The sequence below is a fragment of the Mirounga angustirostris genome, unplaced genomic scaffold (genome assembly GCF_029215605.1).
Source record: "Mirounga angustirostris isolate CCGP_5_RB_7025 unplaced genomic scaffold, mMirAng1.0.hap1 SCAF_2, whole genome shotgun sequence".
Taxonomy (NCBI): domain Eukaryota; kingdom Metazoa; phylum Chordata; class Mammalia; order Carnivora; family Phocidae; genus Mirounga; species Mirounga angustirostris.
Window position 1 is genome coordinate 165521359 of NW_026991710.1, and position 20961 is coordinate 165542319.

The 20961-nt window shown below is 38.7% G+C and overlaps 1 long non-coding RNA gene across 1 annotated transcript in view; it reads right to left on the reverse strand.

Moving 5' to 3' along the window:
- The window catches only part of LOC129045963 (uncharacterized), a 65617-nt gene extending 46226 nt beyond the window's left edge, over positions 1–19391 (reverse strand). The window contains exon 1 of the long non-coding RNA XR_010409679.1: positions 19258–19391. This is a non-coding gene — a long non-coding RNA (uncharacterized LOC129045963). The remainder of the gene's footprint in view (positions 1–19257) is intronic.
- Between the last annotated feature and the right edge of the window lie 1570 nt (positions 19392–20961).

Consider the following 20961-nt stretch of genomic DNA (forward strand, 5'->3'; position numbering starts at 1 on the left):
TTGTTTCCTTGCGTTTCTTTAAAGGTGCCAAATTATAGAGAACATCGAATTGAATTTTGCAAAAGATCAATAATTATAGAATCTGAAGCATTCCATGTGTCCTCCTCTGCAAATTTTATTATTCTAACATCTTGAATTAAAATGTGAGACCATATAAAATATTTATCAATAGGAAATTTACCTCGGATATTGCTTAGATTTGTAGAAGTGACAGATTATGTAAATACACAAGCGAGCAGTCAAATGCTCAGTCATAAACAGGGGAGTCTCAGTTTACGCGATATAAGCATTCAATAGTTGCTATGCGTCTCACGTTTGTAAAATAAAACTGAAGTTATATATGGATGAAGGTGGCACGGTTGTGTTTCTGAATCACCAGCAGGACTTTCTTGTTGCTGCCCACTATCACTCCCAGGTGTTCCAGAATCTTCAAGGGGAGGGGATGGATAAGAGGATGTGCTGAGGGAAGCCACACCTGTGATTCAGATATGAACACCTCCACCCCACCCCACTAACCCCAAACACACACATTTTGGCCACCATTAATTTAAAGCAGTGGTTCTCAGTCAGGGGTGATTTTGTCTCCCGGGGAGCATTTGACAATGTCTGAGACATTTTTGATTGTCCAGCCATGGGGAAAGGGTGGGAGCTCCACTGTCATTTAGTGGATAGAGGTCAGGAATGCAGCTAAACAGATGCTCGGGACAAACTTCCACAACAAAGAATTATCTAGCCAGAATGTCCATGGTTCTGAGGTTGGGAAGGTCAATTTAAAGTAACTTTAGATGAAAGGTTGGCACGCTACAGCCTATGGGCTTATGCTGGCCCTCTACCTGTTTTTTTAAAAAGGTTTTTAGAATTAGAACACAGCCATACTAATTCATTTATTATTGTCTATGGCTGCTTTCATAGCACAGTGATGCAGTTGAGTAGTTGTGGCAAAGATTGTGTGACCTACAAAACCTAAAGTATTTATTATTCATCCCGTTGCAAAAGAGCAAAACAACATTTTGCAATATTAATCATTTTAATTTTAATTTTTTTCAGGTAGATTTAGGTAATAATTATGTGATCACAAAAACAATAATAACATTCATTGAGGGCCCAGATGCAGGATTAGATCGAAGTTCTGCAGGACCTGAACTCTATAAAATTTAGACGACCTCTTTTTTAAAAAATTAGCATAAATTATGTATTTATTAACAAGAAGAAAATAAATCTCAACAAATTATTGTAGACTTACAAATTCAAGTCCTTTTCTTTTAATACATATTTAATCAATTTTCCAGATTTGCTTGCATAAAAAAAGCTTCCTGATTGTATTATTTCTCTCCCAAAACATCTATATCTCATCCATCTACTGCTCCCCCGCAGGGGCTAGGGCCACCCAGGGGCTCCCAGCCCCTATTAGCTTCTCTGGTATCTTCAGCCCTGTACAAATGTCCCCAGCACGATGTTTTTGTTCAATAATCAAGATCAATGAGCATCAGAAGAGCTGGGCTTTAATTCTGGCTTTGCCGTTCATTAACTATGTGACCTTGGGCAACTTAAGTGTGACCTTGGGCAAGTGAATTCATCCCTCTGGGTCTCATTTCCTTAAGTGCTTATAATGTAAATTGTCCCTTTAAGTGACTAGTCTCTGTAAGCTATTGCTCAATTTTCTTTGATTTTAAAAATTTGGATGCTCTTGGATTTGTCTTAGAAAGTTTTTATTATCTGTTATGCTGCCACTTTCTCCCTAGTTAAAAGAAAATTGGTGTCTTAAGACCAATATTCTTATTCAGTTCCAGCTCTATTCCAGTCCTAGACATTTAAATAGTTCTGAATTGTCTGTCTATGAATCATTACTATTCCTTAGGGTTCCTCTCTTACAATTTGTTCAACCCAGCCTGCTTCATCGAAATGTGTTTTCTACTTTGTTGCTTATTTTTCATGCTTAGAAATATTTTTGAAGGACTCCATATAGAAGGTACAAGTAATTCAGCTGTAAGAAGCCAAGAGAAATACCTTTTCTTTCTGAAGATTTTTTTGAACATTCTAGTGGCTATAAATCTTGCCTATATTTTACAAATTATCAGCAAATTATTAACTCTATTGTTCACGTTTCAAACATGAATAGTCTTCTCAACTGGATTTCTTCACCCAAAATAGTTCACTAGGTGCACTTTAAATCAGGATGTAATTTTAGTTTCTGTGTTCAGCTCAAGAACTAAAGAATTGCCACTTTGAGCTCACCAAGGATTCATCCTGCCTTGTACTACCTCTGACATGGCACCAAGGAACTTGGGACTGGGGGAAGATATGGAATTGATGGTGGATGGGAAGGTAGGAAAAGGTGGGGACAGGGATAATAACCATCATTACCATCAACTGCCATGTTCATGATGTGTCTAGATTTTAGATTTCATTAAACAAGATGAACTTATCATTCTTGTCACCTCTTCCCACCTTATATCATGAGGTTTTAGCATAATCATGATAAGTATGACTGGAAAGTACCTTAGAAATAGTTGTTTATGTGGGTAAACTAAAGTGCAGATAATTTTAGTAACAGCTGATTATAAATGGAACTAAATCTTAGAAACAAGATTCTGAAATTCAAGTTGAAAACTCTTGTTTAAAAAATAATTTATTTTCGGGGCGCCTGGTGGCTCAGTTGTTAAGCGTCTTCCTTCGTCTTAGGTCATGATCCCAGGGTCCTTGGATTGAGCCACGCATCGGGCTCCCTGCTCAGCCAGGAGCCTTCTTCTCCCTCTCCCACTCCCCCTGCTTGTGTTCCCTCTCTAGCTGTCTCTCTCTCTCTCTCTGTCAAATAAATAAATAAAAATCTTTAAAAAAAATAGTTTATTTTCAAAATCAAAAACACAAGAAATAAGAAGTGTTGGTGAAGATATGAAGAAAAAGGAACACTTGTGCACTGTTGGTAGTAATGTAAATTGGTGCAGGCACTGTGGAAAACAGTTCCACAAAAAATTAAAAATATAAATACTATATGACCCAGTCATTCCATTCCTGGGTATTTACCCAAAGAAAATGAAAACACTAATTTGAAAAGATATATGCACCCCTATTTATTGAAACATTATTTATAATGTTGATATGGAAGCAATCCAAGTACATATCCATAGATGAATGGATAATGGATATATATATAGTGGAATATTACTCAGCCTTAAAAAAGAATGAGGTCTTGCCATTTGCAACAACAACACCTAGAGGATATGGTGCTGAGTGAAATAAGCCAGTCAGAAAAAGACAAATAACATATGATTTCACTCATTTGTGGATTTTAACAAGACAAAGAAAAAAAGAGACAAACAAAAAAATAGAAATCTCTTAAGTACAGAGAACAAACAGGTGGTTGCCAGAGGGGAGGTAGGTAGGGGGATGGGTGAAATAAAGGGGATTAAGAGTACAATTATCATGATGATCACTGAGTAATGTACAAAATTACTGAATCATTATATTGCACACCTAAAACTAATGAAACACTGTAGGTTAATTGTACTTGAATAAAAAATAATTAATTTTCACTTTTAATCAAAGTAATCTAAACACATGTAGTTGACTCTTGAACAACACAGGAGTAAGGGGTACCAAACCCCCTTGCAGTTGAAAATCTTTGTTATTACTTTTGACTCCCCAAAACTTAACTACTAGTAGCCTACTGTTGACTGATAACCTTACTGATAACATACACAGTTCATTAACACATATTTTGTATATTACATGTGTTATATATTGGATTCTTGCATAAACTAGAGAAATGAAAATGTTATTAAGAAAATTAAGAAAATCATAAGAAATAGAAATATGTTTACTGTACTGTACTGTAAAAAATCCCACACAGTTCAAACCTGTGTGTTCATGGGACAATTGTGTATACTTTGACACCTTTCCTGGATGGAACTGCCTTTCTAGCATCAGCACTCGATTGACGGCTTGGACGAGGTGTCGAATTCTGGGTTGAACATTATCTCCTAAATGTTTAGGTTGCTGTTGCTGTTTCCTAGCTTCTGAGTAGTTCACTATTCTTCTGATTGATGGTATTTGTTTTTAATCTATTTTTATTGTTCTGAAATCTTGTAAGATATCTATCCTCAGTAACTTCTCATAATAATGTGAAAACTTTTTGTTTGCTGTTTTAATACACTGTGTTTGACACTTGGTGAATCATTTAAATTTATTTATGCATTTATTTATTTATTTTTTAGAGAAGGAGAGAGAGAGCAGAGAGTGGGGTAGAGGGAGAGGGAGCAAGAATCTTAAGCAGGCTCCATGCCCAGCGCAGAGCCCAATGCAGGGCTAGATCCTACAACCCTGGGATCATGACCTGAGCCGAAACCAAGAGTCGGACACTTAACCAACTGAGCCACCCAGGCGCCTGGAATCATTTAAATTTAGAAAGTCATGTTCTTCAGTTCTAGAAAATGTTCTTGAATTATCCCTTTCATAAATTTCCTCCCATCTGTTTTCTCCATCCCCTTCATGAGAACTTTTTTAGTCAGATAATGGCAATCCTGGATTGATTTTCTATTTTTTCCTGTCATGTTTTTTACTGCATCTTTTATTCTAATTTCTGAGAAAATTTCCTAGACTTTATGTTTTAATTCTACCATGAGATTCTCTCATTTTTACAATCAGGTATTCTATTTTTCAAAAACTCTTAACTATTATCCGATAATTTGCTTTATACTTAGCATCCTGTTCTTATTGCATAGCACTAGGAGTATACAAGTAGGGGTTCACTGACATTTTATTTATTTATTTTTAAAAGATTTTATTTATTTATTTGACAGAGAGAGGCACAGCAAGAGAGGGAATACAAGCAGGGGGAGTGGGAGAAGGAGAAGCAGGCTTCCCGCCAAGCAGGGAGCCCGATGGACCTGGAATCATGACCTGAGCCGAAGGCAGACGCCTAAGGACTGAGCCACCCAGGTGCCCCAGGTTCACTGACATTTTAATCAAACCTATATATTCACTATGCTTCATATCATGGTGATGACAGTCCTGTATCCAATCCTCAACCATATACAGGCATACCTCATTTTATTGCACTTTGCTGTATTGTGCTTCACAGGTGTTGCATTTATTTTTCCAAATGAGAGGTTTGTGGCAACCCTGCATCAAGCATGTCAAACTGGCCACCATTTTTCCCAACAGAATTTGCTCACTTTGGGCCTCTGCGTCACATTTTGGTAACTCTTGCAATGTTTCAAACTCTTTCATTGGTATTATATTTGTTATGGTGATCTGTGACCAGTGATTATGACTCCCTGAAAGCTCAGATGATGGTTAGCATTTGTAGTATGTACATTTTTTCTTAGTCAACAGACTACAGTGCGGTGTAAATGTAACTTTTATATGCACAGGGGAATAAAAAATTAATTTGATTAGCCTTATTGCAATATTTGCTTTATTGTGGTGGTCCGGAACCAAACCTGCAATATCTCTGAGGTGTGCCTGTACATTCAAGGGCAATAAGGCAGTAAGAGATAAAGTTCCAGGAATAAAATACATTAAAAAATCAATTTATAGAGGCAGATCTGTCAGGATGACAAGAGAATTGAGATATGTTAGCTAGGGCAGTCTTTCTCAGTATCAGGATTCTTAGAAATATTAAGTTTGATAAGCATGGAATGTTTGAACAAATGAGTTGGGTGGCATGAGATAATAATAATTTTATTTACTCATGAAAATATTAAAATATGTCCTAATTTCCTATTTCTGTACTTTTCCTAGCCATATTGACCTACTTTCCTGCTCTGCCGTCATGCTTGAAAACAGCTACATTGGTGGAACAGAATAGTGGGCTTTAGAATGACCTGGCAAACTAGTTTAAAAAAAAAAAAAAAAAAAAAATATATATATATATATATATATATATATATATATATATATATATATATCTCAAGGCCAAACCCCAGACTTGATCACATTCTTTAGTTACTGATACCAGTATCTGTTTCAAGCACCTCCCTGTGATTCCATTTACATATACCTGAAAATCCCTGAAATGAATGCTCAGACTGATCTCCACCGAATGTGTGTGTCAGATACAAGACTTTACCTCAAAGCCAGGTCCCTTGGGAGTCATTGCTTTTTGTGGGGGTTTTTTGTGGTTTTTTTTTTTTTTTCTTTAGAGCTCTGGACCTACTTAACTCCAAGCTACCAATCACACTGACTTTATCGTCAGATAGAGATGGATTTTCACTCCATTCCTGTTGAGATGTATGATCTTGACTAAATTATTTAACCTCTGGGAACCTGAGAAATGTATGAAGGGAACAATAAGCACCAATATGTTACAAAATATGCCTATTATGTGGTAGAGTCTCAAAAAAATGTCTGGTGTCTTCCCTCTTTTGATAGCATTTTGAATGACTGCTTCCTGATGAGGTAGGAGACCGTAAACCTACTTGGACATAGTAAGTCCCATCCAGGGGGTGTGGATCTTCCTTAGATTCAGTCCCAGACAGTGGCACTTCCTGATCTGAGTGCTTATCCTTTTCCTGACTTTGTGACTTCCTGACCTTGTGCATCTTGAGAGGCAGCCTCTGTAGAAAGGAAATAGTGCTGGGATGTGGAGATCGCCATGTCATTCTCACTCCTAACTGCATAACCTGGGAGGTTTCACAGAGCCAATTCTGGACCTCGTCATATAAAAATTTCCTTCTGAAAAGAGTTTACTCTCTCTTAGTACATTTTCTTCCTGTTACTTGTCATCTATATAACATGATTGTTAGAAATATACATTATGAGATAATTGGCTTCATGTCTGCTTCTGAACTCTGAGCTCCATGTCCATTTAGCCCACCACCATAATGCCAGCACACTTTGTACAGTGCTCACCACCTAGCAGACTCTCAGAACACACGTGTTGAGTGAATGAATGACTAAATGAATAACACAGAGATAAAACCCCTGCCTTTTCTGCTTAATATGGTAATTATACTGATCAAATAATGTATATGCAAAAGACTTGTAAGCTATAGTAATACAAGTGTAAAATACCTTAATTTTGTTAACCTCTACCTCTACGCAATGCATTCACAAAAAGGATTAGGCCTATAGCAGCGCTAATCAGAGCATGCTCCAAAAGTCAATAAGCAACAGCAGTATCTGGGAACTTGTTAAAAATGCACATTTACAGACTTTATTTAAGACCTACTAAATCAGAACCCCTGAACATAGAGCCCAGGAATCTGCATTTTAACAAGCCTTGTAGGAGGTGATTCAGACACATGCTAAAGTTTAAGTATTACTACCCTGGTAGTGTACAGTAGTACTTCTTTTTTTAAAATTTTATTTATTTGTTAGATCGAGAGAGAGAGAGTGCACAAGCAGGGGGAGTAGCAGAAGGAGAGGGAGAAGCAGGCTTCCCACCGAGCAGGGAGCCCAACGTGGGGCTCCATCCCAGGACCCTGGGATCATGACCTGAGCCGAAGGCAGAAGCTTAACTGACTGAGCCACCCAGATGTCCCTGTACACTAGTATTTCTTACAAGAGTTTTTAGAATTGCATGAAGTAAGCTTAGGATTTATCTCTAAAACTATCCTTTTACTTACCTAAACAATTCCTCTGGATCTCAGCTTCCTCCAATCATTTAGCTCTCAGAAAGGCCAAATCTTCAGAAAGACACTCACTCTTAGCATTAGTACCTTGTTTATTAGCTTCATAGATCCTAATTTATAGTTGCTTCATTATTTTTGGTCTATTTATTTGTTTTTTGTTGGTCTCTCCCGAAAGGTAAGTGGTCCACAAGAGAGGATGGACTTTGTCTTAACCAACAATTGTATCTATCCCCAGTTTTCACACAGTGTTTTGGTGCATAATAGAGTTCAGTAAATACTTCATTGAACAGATAGCTTTAAGAATGTATTTATGGGCAAAGAGTGTTTGTGTATTAAAGAAGTATAGGATTCATATTGAGGATCATGGTTTAGGTCATATTAAAATTTGTGCTTGCTTCCATTTTCCTGAGAATCAATATAGTTTTGATGGATCCTTAAATTCTCCACATTTTCCTTTCTAAAAGAAGTTGAGATTTCATCCAGTGGAATGATACCCATGCCCATCTGCCAATGTCATTCAGTCATTTTTGTAGAAATTTGGAGGTCTCTCAATATAATGTTTCCAATGCAGTCAACTCTTGGTTATCTGTGGGTAAATTACTTTTCATAAATCTTGCTTTAAGTCCTTGATAACATTGTATGGATTTACTCTGTACTCCCTCAGTCAGTCCAAGCAGAATTCATCCTAGTAGGGTGTCATTTTAAACAAATAATCACCTCTCTTAAAAAAAGAAATATGTGCATAATAAATAGAGCAAGTTTCTTCAGACTGGGATGAGAAGAGAGGCTGCCTTCCAACACTTTCTTTACTGGTAATGAGGGAGGATTCCGAGCATTTGGGCCAACCAGAACACTATTTTTCTCGTTTTTCTGATTTATTTCTTTCTCCAGTGCACGATGATTATATAAATACAATTAGGCTCCAAATAGTCAATAAATCTACCCTCCACTTGGATTAGTTTTTCAAAAATATTCACAACTGTAAATTACAGATACCATGACTCTATTCCATTATTCCGGGAAGTCAAAAGAAGACACTTTATATAAAACTGCATTTGGAATATTACCAAAACAAGGAGCTTTATCTTGTATTTAAGAACAGTCCAGAGGGGGGGCGGAGCAAGATGGCGGAGGAGTAGGAGACCTGGATTTCGTCTCCTCTCAGGAATTCAGCTGGATAGGGATCAAACCAATCTGAACACCTACAAACTCAACAGGAGATCGAAGAAAAGAAGAGCAACAACTCTCTCATCAGAAAAGCGACCACTTTCTGGAAGGTAGGACGTGCGGAGAAGGGAATCCGAGGCGATATTCGGGAGAATAGACGGCGGGGGAGGGGCCTCCATCGGCCACTTCTGGCAAGTGATAGAGCCGCGGAGCACAAAATCGGAACTTTTAAAAGTCTGCTCCGCTGAGGGACGTCACTCGGGTGGCTAAGCGGGGGGTGGAACCCTCCGGGACAGTGTGGTCTCAGGACCCTCGGGGTCACAGAAAGACCGGGGGTGCCTGAGTGTGGCAGAGCTCCCAGGTAACGGAGCAGGGAAGCCGGCTGCAGAGGCGGAGCCCAGGCGCGGGCTCTCAGCTCGGGGTGGCCATAAACCGTGATCCGCGGCCCAGTCGGGCCCCTGCTCCTCCAGCAGGGACCCAACAAGCGGCAGATCCGGGGAGACTCACCTTCCTCCCCCGGGAGGAGCCGCATGGGAGCACACCGCAGGGATCTGCTGGGTTTGGAGACTCCACCCGGGGTCAGGTGCCAGAGATAGAAATGCTGGGTGACAGGCCGGGTGAGCACGGAGTGCGGCCGGAGACCGGGGAGACGGGAGTGACTGACGGCTTTTCTCTGGGGGCTCACTGAGGAGCGGGGCCCCGAGTTCTCGGCTCCTCCGGGGCGGAGATTGGGAGGCCGCCATTTTCACTCTCCGCCTCCAAAGCTGTACGGAAAGCTCGCAGGGAACAAAAGCCCCGGAGAGCAAACCCGAGCAGATTACTTAGCCGGGAGGGGGCGAGGGTGGGGCAATTCCGCCTCCGGCAGAGACATTTGGAAACCACGGCAACAGGCCCCTCCCCAGAAGATCAGCGAGAACAGCCAGCCAAGACCAAGTTTACCGATCAATGAGAACGGCAGAACTCCAGCGCTAGGGGACTACTGCACATAGAATTCAAGGCTTTTTTACCATGATTCTTTAGTCTTTTAAAGTTAATTTTTTTTAACTGTCTTTTTGTCTTTTTATTTCTTTTTGAATTTTTCTTTTTCCCTTTTTCAACCAACATCTTATCAATCCCTTTTAAAAAAAAATTATTTTTCATTTTTAGAGTCATATTCTATCCCTTCATAGTATTTACCCATATTTTTGGCTTATATGTATAAGTTGTTCTCTCTTTAAAATTTTGAGATAGTTACTTCTAACAGATTAAAATATACCCTAAATCTCTAGTATATGGTGTTTTCTATTCCCCTGCCTGATCACATCCTCTCCCTTTTTTTTTCTCTTTTTCTTTTTTCTTTTTTTAAATCCTCTTCTTTCTTTTTTCAAACAACTTCTTATCAATTCCTTTTATAAATTTTTTTATAATTTCCTTTTTTATAGTCATATTCCATCCCTTCATCATATCAACCCTTATTTTTGTACATATATAAGTTTTTCTTTCTTTAAAATTTTGGGAGGCACTTTCTTCTAAAAGACCAAAATACACCCCAAATCTAGTGTGTGGCACTGATCTATATACCAGCCTGATCATATTTGATCACATTCTGGTTTTTGTTGTTGTTGTTGTTGTTTTGTTTTGTTTGTTTTTGTTTTTATCTTTATCTTTTTCTTTTTCTTTTTTTTTCTTTTTCTTTTTCCTCTCTTTCCCTCCTTATCCCACTGCTTCAGGTCTTTTCTGATTTGTTTAGAGTATATTTTCTGGGGACGTGGTTACTCTGCTAGCATTTTGTTCTCTCATTAATCTATTCTCCTCTGCACAAAATGACAAGACGGAAAAAATCACCTCAACAAAAAGAACAAGAGGTAGTACCGACTGCCAGGGACCTACTCAATACGGACATTAGTACGATGTCAGATCTAGAGTTCAGAATCATCACTTTAAAGATACTAGCTGGGCTTGAAAAAAATATGGAAGTTATTAGAGAAACCCTTTCTGGAGAAGTAAAAGAGCTAAAATCCAACCAAGTAGAAATCAAAAAGGCTATTAATGAGGTGCAATCAAAAATGGGGGTGCTAAGTGCTAGAATAAACGAGGCAGAAGAGAGAATCAGTAATATAGAAGATGAAATGATGGAAAATAAAGAAGCTGAGAAAAAGAGATAAACAACTACTGGATCACGAGGGCAGAATTCGAGAGAAAAGCGATACCATAAGACGAAACAACCTTAGAATAATTGGGCTCCCAGAAGAAGAAGAAAGAGAGAGAGGGGCAGAAGGTATAATGGAGCAAATTATAGCAGAGAACTTCCCTAATTTGGGGAAAGAAACAGGCATGAAAATCCAGGAAGCACAGAGAACCCCTCTCAAAATCAATAAAAATAGGTCAACACCCCGACATCTAAAAGTAAAACTTACGAGTCTCATAGACAAAGAGAAAATCCTGAAAGCAGCTCGGGAGAAGAGATATGTAACCTACAAGGGTAGAAACATTAGATTGGCAACAGACCTATCCACAGAGACCTGGCAGGCCAGAAAGGACTGGCAGGATATATTCAGAGCACTAAATGAGAAAAATATGCAGCCAAGAATACTCTATCCAGCTAGGCTGTCATTCAAAATTGAAGGAGAGATAAAAAGCTTCCAGGACAAACAAAAACTACAGAAATTTGCAAACACAAAACCAGCCCTACAGGAAATCTTGAAAGGGGTCTTCTAAGCAAAGAGAGAACCTAAAACCAACATAGACCAGAAAGGAACACAGACAATATACGGTAACAGTCACCTTACAGGCAATACAATGGCACTAAATTCCTATCTTTCAACAGTTACCCTGAATGTAAATGGGCTCAATGCCCCAATCAAAAGACACAGTCTAACAGACTGGATTAAAAAAAAAGACCCATCGATATGCTGTCTGCAAGAGACTCATTTTAGACCCAAAGACACCCCCAGATTGAAAGTGAGGGGGTGGAAAACGATTTACCATGCTAATGGACACCAAAAGAAAGCTGGGGTGGCAATCCTTATATCAGACAAATTAGATTTTAAACCAAAGACTGTAATAAGAGATGAGGAAGGACACTATATCTTACTTAAAGGATCTATCCAACAAGAAGATCTAACAATTGTAAGTATCTATGCCCCTAACATGGGAGCAGCCAATTATATAAGGCAATTAATAACAAAATCAAAGAAACACATCGACAACAATACAATAATAGTGGGGGACTTTAACATCCCCCTCACTGAAATGGACAGATCGTCTAAGCAAAAGATCAACAAGGAAATAAAGACTTTAAATGACACACTGGACCAAATGGACTTCACAGACATATGCAGAACATTCCACCCCAAAGCAACGGAATACACATTCTTCTCTAGTGCCCATGGAACATTCTCCAGAATAGATCACATCCTAGGTCATAAATCAGGTCTCAACTGGTACCAAAAGATTGGGATCATTCCCTGCCTATTTTCAGACCACAATGCTTTGAAACTAGAACTCAATCACAAGAGGAAAGTCGGAAAGAACTCAAATACATGGAGGCTAAGAGCATCCTACTGAAGAATGAATGGGTCAACCAGGAAATTAAAGAAGAATTAAAAAAATTCATGGAAACCAATGAAAATGAAAACACAACTGTTCAAAACCTTTGGGATGCAGCAAAGGCAGTCCTAAGAGGAAAGTATATAGCAATACAAGCCTTTCTCAAGAAACAAGAAAGGTCTCAAGTACACAACCTCACCCTACACCTAAAGGAGCTGGAGAAAGAACAGCAAATAAAGCCTAAACCCAGCAGGAGAAGAGAAATCATAAAGATCAGAGCAGAAATCAATGAAATAGAAACTAAAAGAACAGTAGAACAGATCAACGAAACTAGGAGCTGGTTCTTTGAAAGAATTAACAAGATTGATAAACCCCTGGCCAGACTTATCAAAAAGAGAAGAGAAATGACCCAAATCAACAAAATCATGAATGAAAGAGGAGAGATCACAACCAACACCAAAGAAATACAAACAATTATAAGAACATATTATGAGCAACTCTATGCCAACAAATTAGATAACCTGGAAGAGATGGATGCATTCCTAGAGATGTATCAACTACCAAAACTGAACCAGGATGAAATAGAAAACCTGAACAGACCTATAACCACTAAGGAAATTGAAGCAGTCATCAAAAATCTCCCAAAAAACAAAAGCCCAGGGCCAGATGGCTTCCCAGGGGAATTCTACCAAACATTTCAAGAAGAATTAATACCTATTCTTCTGAAACTGTTCCAAAAAATAGAAACGGAAGGAAAACTTCCAAACTCATTTTATGAGGCCAGCATTACCTTGATCCCAAAACCAGACAAAGACCCCATCAAAAAGGAGAATTACAGACCAATATCCCTGATGAACATGGATGCAAAAATTCTCACCAAAATACTAGCCAATAGGATCCAACAGTACATTAAAAAGATTATTCACCATGACCAAGTGGGATTTATCCCTGGGCTGCAAGGTTGGTTCAACATCCGCAAATCAATCAATGTGATACAGTACATTAACAAAAGAAAGAACAAGAATCATGTGATCCTCTCAATAGATGCAGAAAAAGCTTTTGACAAAGTACAGCATCCTTTCTTGATCAAAACTCTTCAGAGTATAGGCATAGAGGGTACATACCTCAATATCATAAAAGCCATCTATGAAAAACCTACAGCGAATATCATTCTCAATGGGGAAAAACTGAGAGCTTTCCCCCTAAGGTCAGGAACGCGGCAGGGATGTCCACTATCACCACTGCTATTCAACATAGTATTGGAAGTCCTAGCCACAGCAATCAGACAACAAAAAGAAATCAAAGGCATCCAAATTGGCAAAGAAGAAGTCAAACTCTCACTCTTTGCAGATGATATGATACTTTATGTGGAAAACCCAAAAGACTCCACCCCAAAACTGCTAGAACTCATACAGGAATTCAGTCAAGTGGCAGGATATAAAATCAATGCACAGAAGTCAGTGGCATTCCTACACACCAACAACAAGACAGAAGAAAGAGAAATTAAGCAGTCGATCCCATTTACAATTGCCCCCAAAACCATAAGATACCTAGGAATAAATCTAACCAAAGAGACAAAGGATCTGTACTCAGAAAACTATAAAATACTTATGAAAGAAATTGAGGAAGGCACAAAGAAATGGAAAACTTTCCATGTTCATGGATTGGAAGAACAAATATTGTGAAGATGTCAATGCTACCTAGAGCAATCTACACATTCAATGCAATCCCCATCAAAATATCATCCACTTTTTTCAAAGAAATGGAACAAATAATCCTAAAATTTGTATGGAACCAGAAAAGACCCCGAATAGCCAAAGGAATGTTGAAAAAGAAAAGCAAAGCCAGCGGCATCACAATTCTGGACTTCCAGCTCTATTACAAAGCTGTCATCATCAAGACAGTATGGTACTGGCACAAAAACAGACACATAGATCAATGGAACAGAATAGAGAGCCCAGAAATGGACCCTCAACTCTATGGTCAAGTAATCTTCGACAAAGCAGGAAAGAATGTCCAATGGAACAAAGACAGTCTCTTCAACAAATGGTGTTGGGAAAATTGGATAGCCACATGCAGAAGAATGAAACTGGACCATTTCCTTACACCACACACAAAAATAGACTCCAAATGGTTGAAAGACCTCAATGTGAGACAGGAGTCCATCAAAATCCTAAAGGAGAACACAGGCAGCAACCTCTTTGACCTCAGCCGCAGCAACTTCTTCCTAGAAACATCGCCAAAGGCAAGGGAAGCAAGGGCAAAAATGAACTATTGGGACTTCATCAAGATAAAAAGCTTTTGCAAAGCAAACGAAACAGTCAACAAAACCAAAAGACAACCGACAGAATGGGAGAAGATATTTGCAAATGACATATCAGATAAAGGGCTAGTATCCAAAATCTATAAAGAACTCATCAAATTCAACACCCAAAGAACAAAGAATCCAATCAAGAAATGGGCAGAAGACATGAACAGACATTTTTCCAAAGAAGACATCCAAATGGCCAACAGACACATGAAAAAGTGCTCAATATCGCTCAGCATCAGGGAAATCCAAATCAAAACCTCAATGAAATACCACCTCACACCAGTCAGAATGGCTAAAATTAACAAGTCAGGAAACGACAGATGTTGGCAGGGATGCAGAGAAAGGGAACCCTCCTACACTGTTGGTGGGAATGCAAGCTGGTGCAGCCACTCTGGAAAACTGTATGGAGGTTCCGCAAAAAGTTGAAAATAGAGCTACCCTATGATCCAGCAATTGCACTACTGGGTATTTACCCCAAAGATACAAAAGTAGGGATCCGAAGGGGTACATGCACCCCGATGTTTATAGCAGCAATATCCACAATAGCCAAACTGTGGAAAGAGCCAAGATGTCCATCGACAGATGAATGGATAAAGAAGAGGTGGTATATATATACAATGGAATATTATGCAGCCATCAAAAGGAATGAGATCTTGCCATTTGCAACGACGTGGATGGAACTGGAGGGTATTATGTTGAGTGAAATAAGTCAAACAGAGAAAGACATGTATCATATGATCTCACTGATATGAGGAATTCTTAATCACAGGAAACAAACTGAGTGTTGTTGGAGTGGGGGTGGGGTGGGAGGGATGGGGTGACTGGGTGATAGACACTGGGGAGGGTATGTGCTCCGGTAAGCGCTGTGAATTGTGCAAGACTGTTGAATCTCAGATCTGTACCTCTGAAACAAATAATGCAATATATGTTAAGAAAAAAAAAAAGAAGAAGAAGAAGAAGGTAGCGGGAGGGGAAGAATGAAGCGGGGGAAATCGGAGGGGCAGACGAACCATGAGAGACGATAGACTCTGAAAAACAAACTGAGGGTTCTAGAGGGGAGGGGGGTGGGAGGATGGGTTAGCCTGGTGGTGGGTGTTGAGGAGGGCACATTCTGCATGGAGCACTGGGTGTTGTGCACAAACAATGAATCATGGAACACTTCATCTAAAACTAATGATGTAATGTATGGGGATTAACATAAGAATAAAATTTAAAAAAAAAGAAAATGTAGGAGATATGAGTGGTAAGTCAGTGTTATATACTTCTAGTTACATTTAGGAGCTTTTGTTTGAATAGTTGAGGGTTCTTTACCTGATTTATGGATTTAAGAGTTACTCTCTGAACTCTTCAAATTAATATACAAGTCAGGAGCTTGGGTGAAAGCTTGGAAATAAGAAGCTGTTTCAATTATGTCCTCACCCATCATTGGGCAAACATCTCTATGCACTAAAATTTCAAGCCAAACCAGTAAGCATAAACAGGGCATTAGCAGCAATTCGACTAAAAGGTAGTAGACCCAGATTATCTGCAGGTCACTGGCTACACACAGGGCCCTCCTTGGAATATTTTTCAAGAATCACAGCTCAAGTTTGGCAACTGGCCTGGGTGATAATAGTGCAGTGTTAGCCTGCATGGACCCACTTTCTCTTTTCGCTATATATGTTTATATTGACTGATTGATAAATATTTCCACTTTGGAGATCCATCACATCCACCACAAATCCGCTGTCTCTACAGATAAATATTTGAAAGTTTCAAGCAGCTATTTGGCAACATCGTGTAGTAATTCATTACAGAGAGTACAAATAAAATATTAACAATTGAAACATGGATGTTTTTACTGGCAGGATAATGACAAGTCTTGTTAAAGAACTAAAGTTATGTACTCTTTTTTTTTTTTTTTCTTTTTTTACGGCAGAAAGTACTGCCAGTCCCACTGTAATTAAAAAGCAAATAGACCATCACTGGAACACAACTCTCTGATTTTATAGGTAAGAGAACTGAGGATCTGAGAAGTTAACAATCTCTTAAAGTTACATAACTACAAGGGCTATAACCCAAGTCATTGTCCCTCTGGCTGCACACCATACTGTATAACACAGCATGAGAGCATACACTTTGGAGCAAAACAAACCTGGGTTCAAATCCCACCCCCTGATCTAAGGCAAGTTACTTAAGTTCTTGCGTCTAAGTTTGCCCACCTCACATCTATAGTACATCTTCTTTCTTCCTCACTGCAGAATGCCATTTTGCTTAGTTTCCTGGTTGGGTATTTAGGAAAAGTTTTTTCTAAAGGGGAGAAACAGCTCTTTTTCTGCTAAGCTTGGTCTTGTCTGGATGTGATATCTAAAATGGAGCAACCATCCTATGATCATGAAAGGAATGAGCCCAAGATAGGATTAAATACTGAGGCTCCAGAACAGAAATATGGAAAGAACCCAGATTCTTGGCACATCTTTGAGCCATTAAGTTAACCAACACTGAAGTTGCCCTACCTCTGAATTAACTACAATATAAGATAGTCCTTGTTTCTGTGGTTTAAGCCATTTGGTGGTGGTGGTGGTGAGAAGTTCTGTTTCTTCCCGTTAAAAACATCCAGCTATATGATATATTCAGCATACCATTCTAAATGATAAACTCTGAAGATCTAATTCCCTGCTTTATTAAATGAAGATCATAATTGCTATTATCAATGACTTGCTACAAGAAGTTGATGAGATAATGTTTTCAAATTATTTAACATGGTGTCTGGTGTAAAGTAGAGTTCCATACATGGTAGCTAATATCACCCTGGACCAGTGTTCCTTTTATTACATTACCCTAGCTTCTGGACAATTTAAATGTGTAACCAGATGTTAAATTGGAAATTACATTTAAGGCCCCAAGAAATAACAGATATGATATTCCAAGGTGAGGTAACAGACCTAGATGAAAAATCTCTGAGATTTTATGGATTTTGTTGCTGTTGTTGTTGTTACTATTGTTTTTAAAGCAGATTCATGACTCTTGAACCACTTGCCTGCAATTACAGTAAAAAGCTTGAGGAAGGAATAATATTCAGGAGCATTTTCTTAGAGAGAGCTGTGACTCGAGTTCTCCCCTCAGACACAGAAACACCCCAGGTGGGAGAAAAATTCTCCTACCACCTTCAGTCAAGAGAGCAATTTCAAGGAAACTAGGCAGAACACTAAATATATGTGACCAGCAGGATATAACAGTGGAGAGAGAGAGAGAGAATTGAATGGTCTGAGAAATATAAAAGGTGAAATAGGAACCGGCTGCCTGCTGCTGATAGATGAGCTGAAGAAAAGCTATATTGGGTTTGACCGTTAGGGCAAAGGGTACAGGAGTATTTCTGGTGAGCCGGATGTGGACTATCCATAAAAAAAGAATATCTGGAATTTTCCAGTAGGGCCACCAGGAGGGGCGATCCTGCTTCAGCATAGAGAGGCTGAAGTGTTGCTGTCTTCCTAGAGACTAAGGAAGGAGAGAGTGACAAGCCAGAAAAGTGTGAATCATCCATGTCAAGAGAAGTGTAATCACCCAGGGATGCAGGAGTGAGAGTCTCTAAAGAACCTACAAAGGCAACTGTACAAGAAAAATGGAGGTAAACCCTTGCCAGCCACAGAGAGCAGAGGGCCATCTCATTACAGCCCTGCAAGAGCTCCCCAGCTGCCTCATACCCTCTCTCTCCAGTGCCTGCAGGCTGCTGGCCTGTTGCAGGTGGGAGAGAAAACTACTCCCGATAGAGATGGAACCTTCCACTCTTGCAGAGCGTTGGCATTCTAAGTACTGAATTGAGTCTGTTTTGTGACATAAAGCAACTCCAGGACTTTTAATTTCTTGGGGCCTATCCAAGCTTTCCTCTAGGAGTATGGAAAAAAACTACCAGTGTGAACAGGCTTAAAGGGAAAATAAAAAAGTCAAATACAAATTTGCTGGTATGTTTATACCCCTTGCGTTTAGCTCTTTCGATGCACCAATTACATAATTTCCTATTATATACTCATTATGTGCGCTGTGCTAAGATAAGTGTTTCAGAGATGAAGAAAATCAGATACAATCACCATTTCACTAAATTGTATAGTGCTGAGGGTACCAAGAATGGCTCTTATCTGTTATTGTATCCATTGTAACAGCACGAGGCTCTCTTTCTAAAACTTTGCAAACTATTGATGGAGTAGGAATGGCAGTCATAAAATAATTAGAAGACCTGAGTTCCAGTTGAAGTTTTGATCCTGAAAAGCATCCGTGAGACATGGCCTAAACACCTACTTTTTCTGGTGCTTCGTTAGCATATCTGTAATTTGCGAAGGAATGGGCTAGATAAGCCATATAATCCTTTTTTAGGTTTAAAATTCTACAATCCTACAGCAGCATAATAACCAAAAATTGGAAATGACCCAAACGTCCATTACATGATGAATGGATAAATAAAATGTGGTGTGTGGAATATTGTTGGCAATAAAAGTGAATAAAGTAGAAGCATATCCTCAGAGATATCGCAGGTTCGGTTCTAGACCACCACAAGAAGGCAAGTACCACAATAAAGCAAATCTAATGAAGATTTTGGTTTCCAGTGCATATACAAGTTATATTTACATTTTACTGCAGACTATTAGGTGTGCAAAGCATTATGTCTAATAAAATAATGTATGTACCTCAATTAAAAAATACCTTATTGGGCGCCTGGGTGGCTCAGTTGGTTAAGCGACTGCCTTCGGCTCAGGTCATGATCCTGGAGTCCCTGGATCGAGTCCCGCATCAGGCTCCCTGCTCGGCAGGGAGTCTGTTTCTCCCTCTGACCCTCCCCTCTCATGTGCTCTCTCTCATTCTCTCTCAAATAAATAAATAAAATCTTAAAAAAAAGAAAAAAAAATACCTTATTGCCAAGAAATGTTACCAACCATCATCTGAGCTTCAGTGAGTCATAATCACTGGTCACAGATCACCACATCAAGTATAATAATAATGAAAAAATTTGAAATATGGCAAGAATTACCAAAATGTGACACAGACACGAACTGGAAAAATGCTGTTGGAAAAACGGCATCGATAGATTTGCTGGATGCAGGACTGCCACAACCTTTTATTTGTAAACAAAACAAAACAAAAAAAAATGAAATATCTGAGAAGTACAATAAAGCAGAGCACAGTAAAACAAGGTGTGCCTGTATGAACTTCGAAAACATTATGCTAACTGAAACAAGCCAGACGCAAAAGACCACAAATTATATATTCCCGTCCCTATGACAGTCCAGGAGAGGGCAATCTACAGACACAGAAAGAGGTTGCTAAGGGCTAGGGGAGGGCAATGAGGTGGGAAGGGGGTAACTGGGAAAGGGTATAAGAGTTTTTTTGAGAAGTAACAAGAGTGTCCTGAAATTCACTGTGGTATTGGTTTTGCAACTCTGGGAATATACAGTAAATTTACAAATCAGTGAAAATTTTATGATATGTGAATTATATGTCAATAGTGTTTGTTATTTTTTAATCTATGGTTTCTATGTATAAATTAGAGGAAAACATCAGAAAACACATTGAATTAAATAATTTAGTAATAGCTCAGAGGAAGCAAATGTGATAAACTTATTTTCTAATAATTTCATATGCGTTAAAAGAGAAGATAATTGTTAATATTTTAATTTGCTGCATTTTAGTAATACATGTAATCTGGAATTAGGTATAATTTATCAGAGGATGAAAGGAAAAAAAAACCAAAAACTTTAGCTCAGAAGACTACTTTTACCATTTTCCCCCTTTAACTCTTGAGTTCTGAGAGTAAAATTGTTCTCATTGATTGGGTGAATAGTTAAAATATATAAGTGTTCTTAAATTTAGTTTTTTAAAATGTCTCTTAGGGCTTTTTTAAGGTGAAAATAATTTCACCTTAATCTTCTACTAAAGAGAAAGAAAAAGAACATACGTATTGGGCTCCTAATATACACTAGGCTCTATACCAGTTGAGTTTACATATATCATCTGATTTACTCCTCACAGCCACCTTAAACAAAGGTAGAATTAACCCAATATCACAGAAGAATAACCTTATGCTTCGAAAGCTACATTATTTGCACAAAGGTGCACAATAGCGCTCAGTAGATTTGGGTTTAATTCTAAGTCATTAAACTTTAAAAAAACCAGAATACAGAAATTGCCTTGAGTTTCAACTATTTCTTTTTTTTTAATTTATATTCAATTAGCCAACATACAGTACCTTATTCGTTTCAGATGTAGAGGTCAATAATTCATCAGTTGTGTATAACACCCAGTGCTCATCCCATCACATGCCCTCCTTAATGCCCAACACCCAATTACCCCATCCCCCTACCTACCTCCCCTCCAGCAACCCTCAGTTTGTTTCCTAGAGTTAAGAGTCTC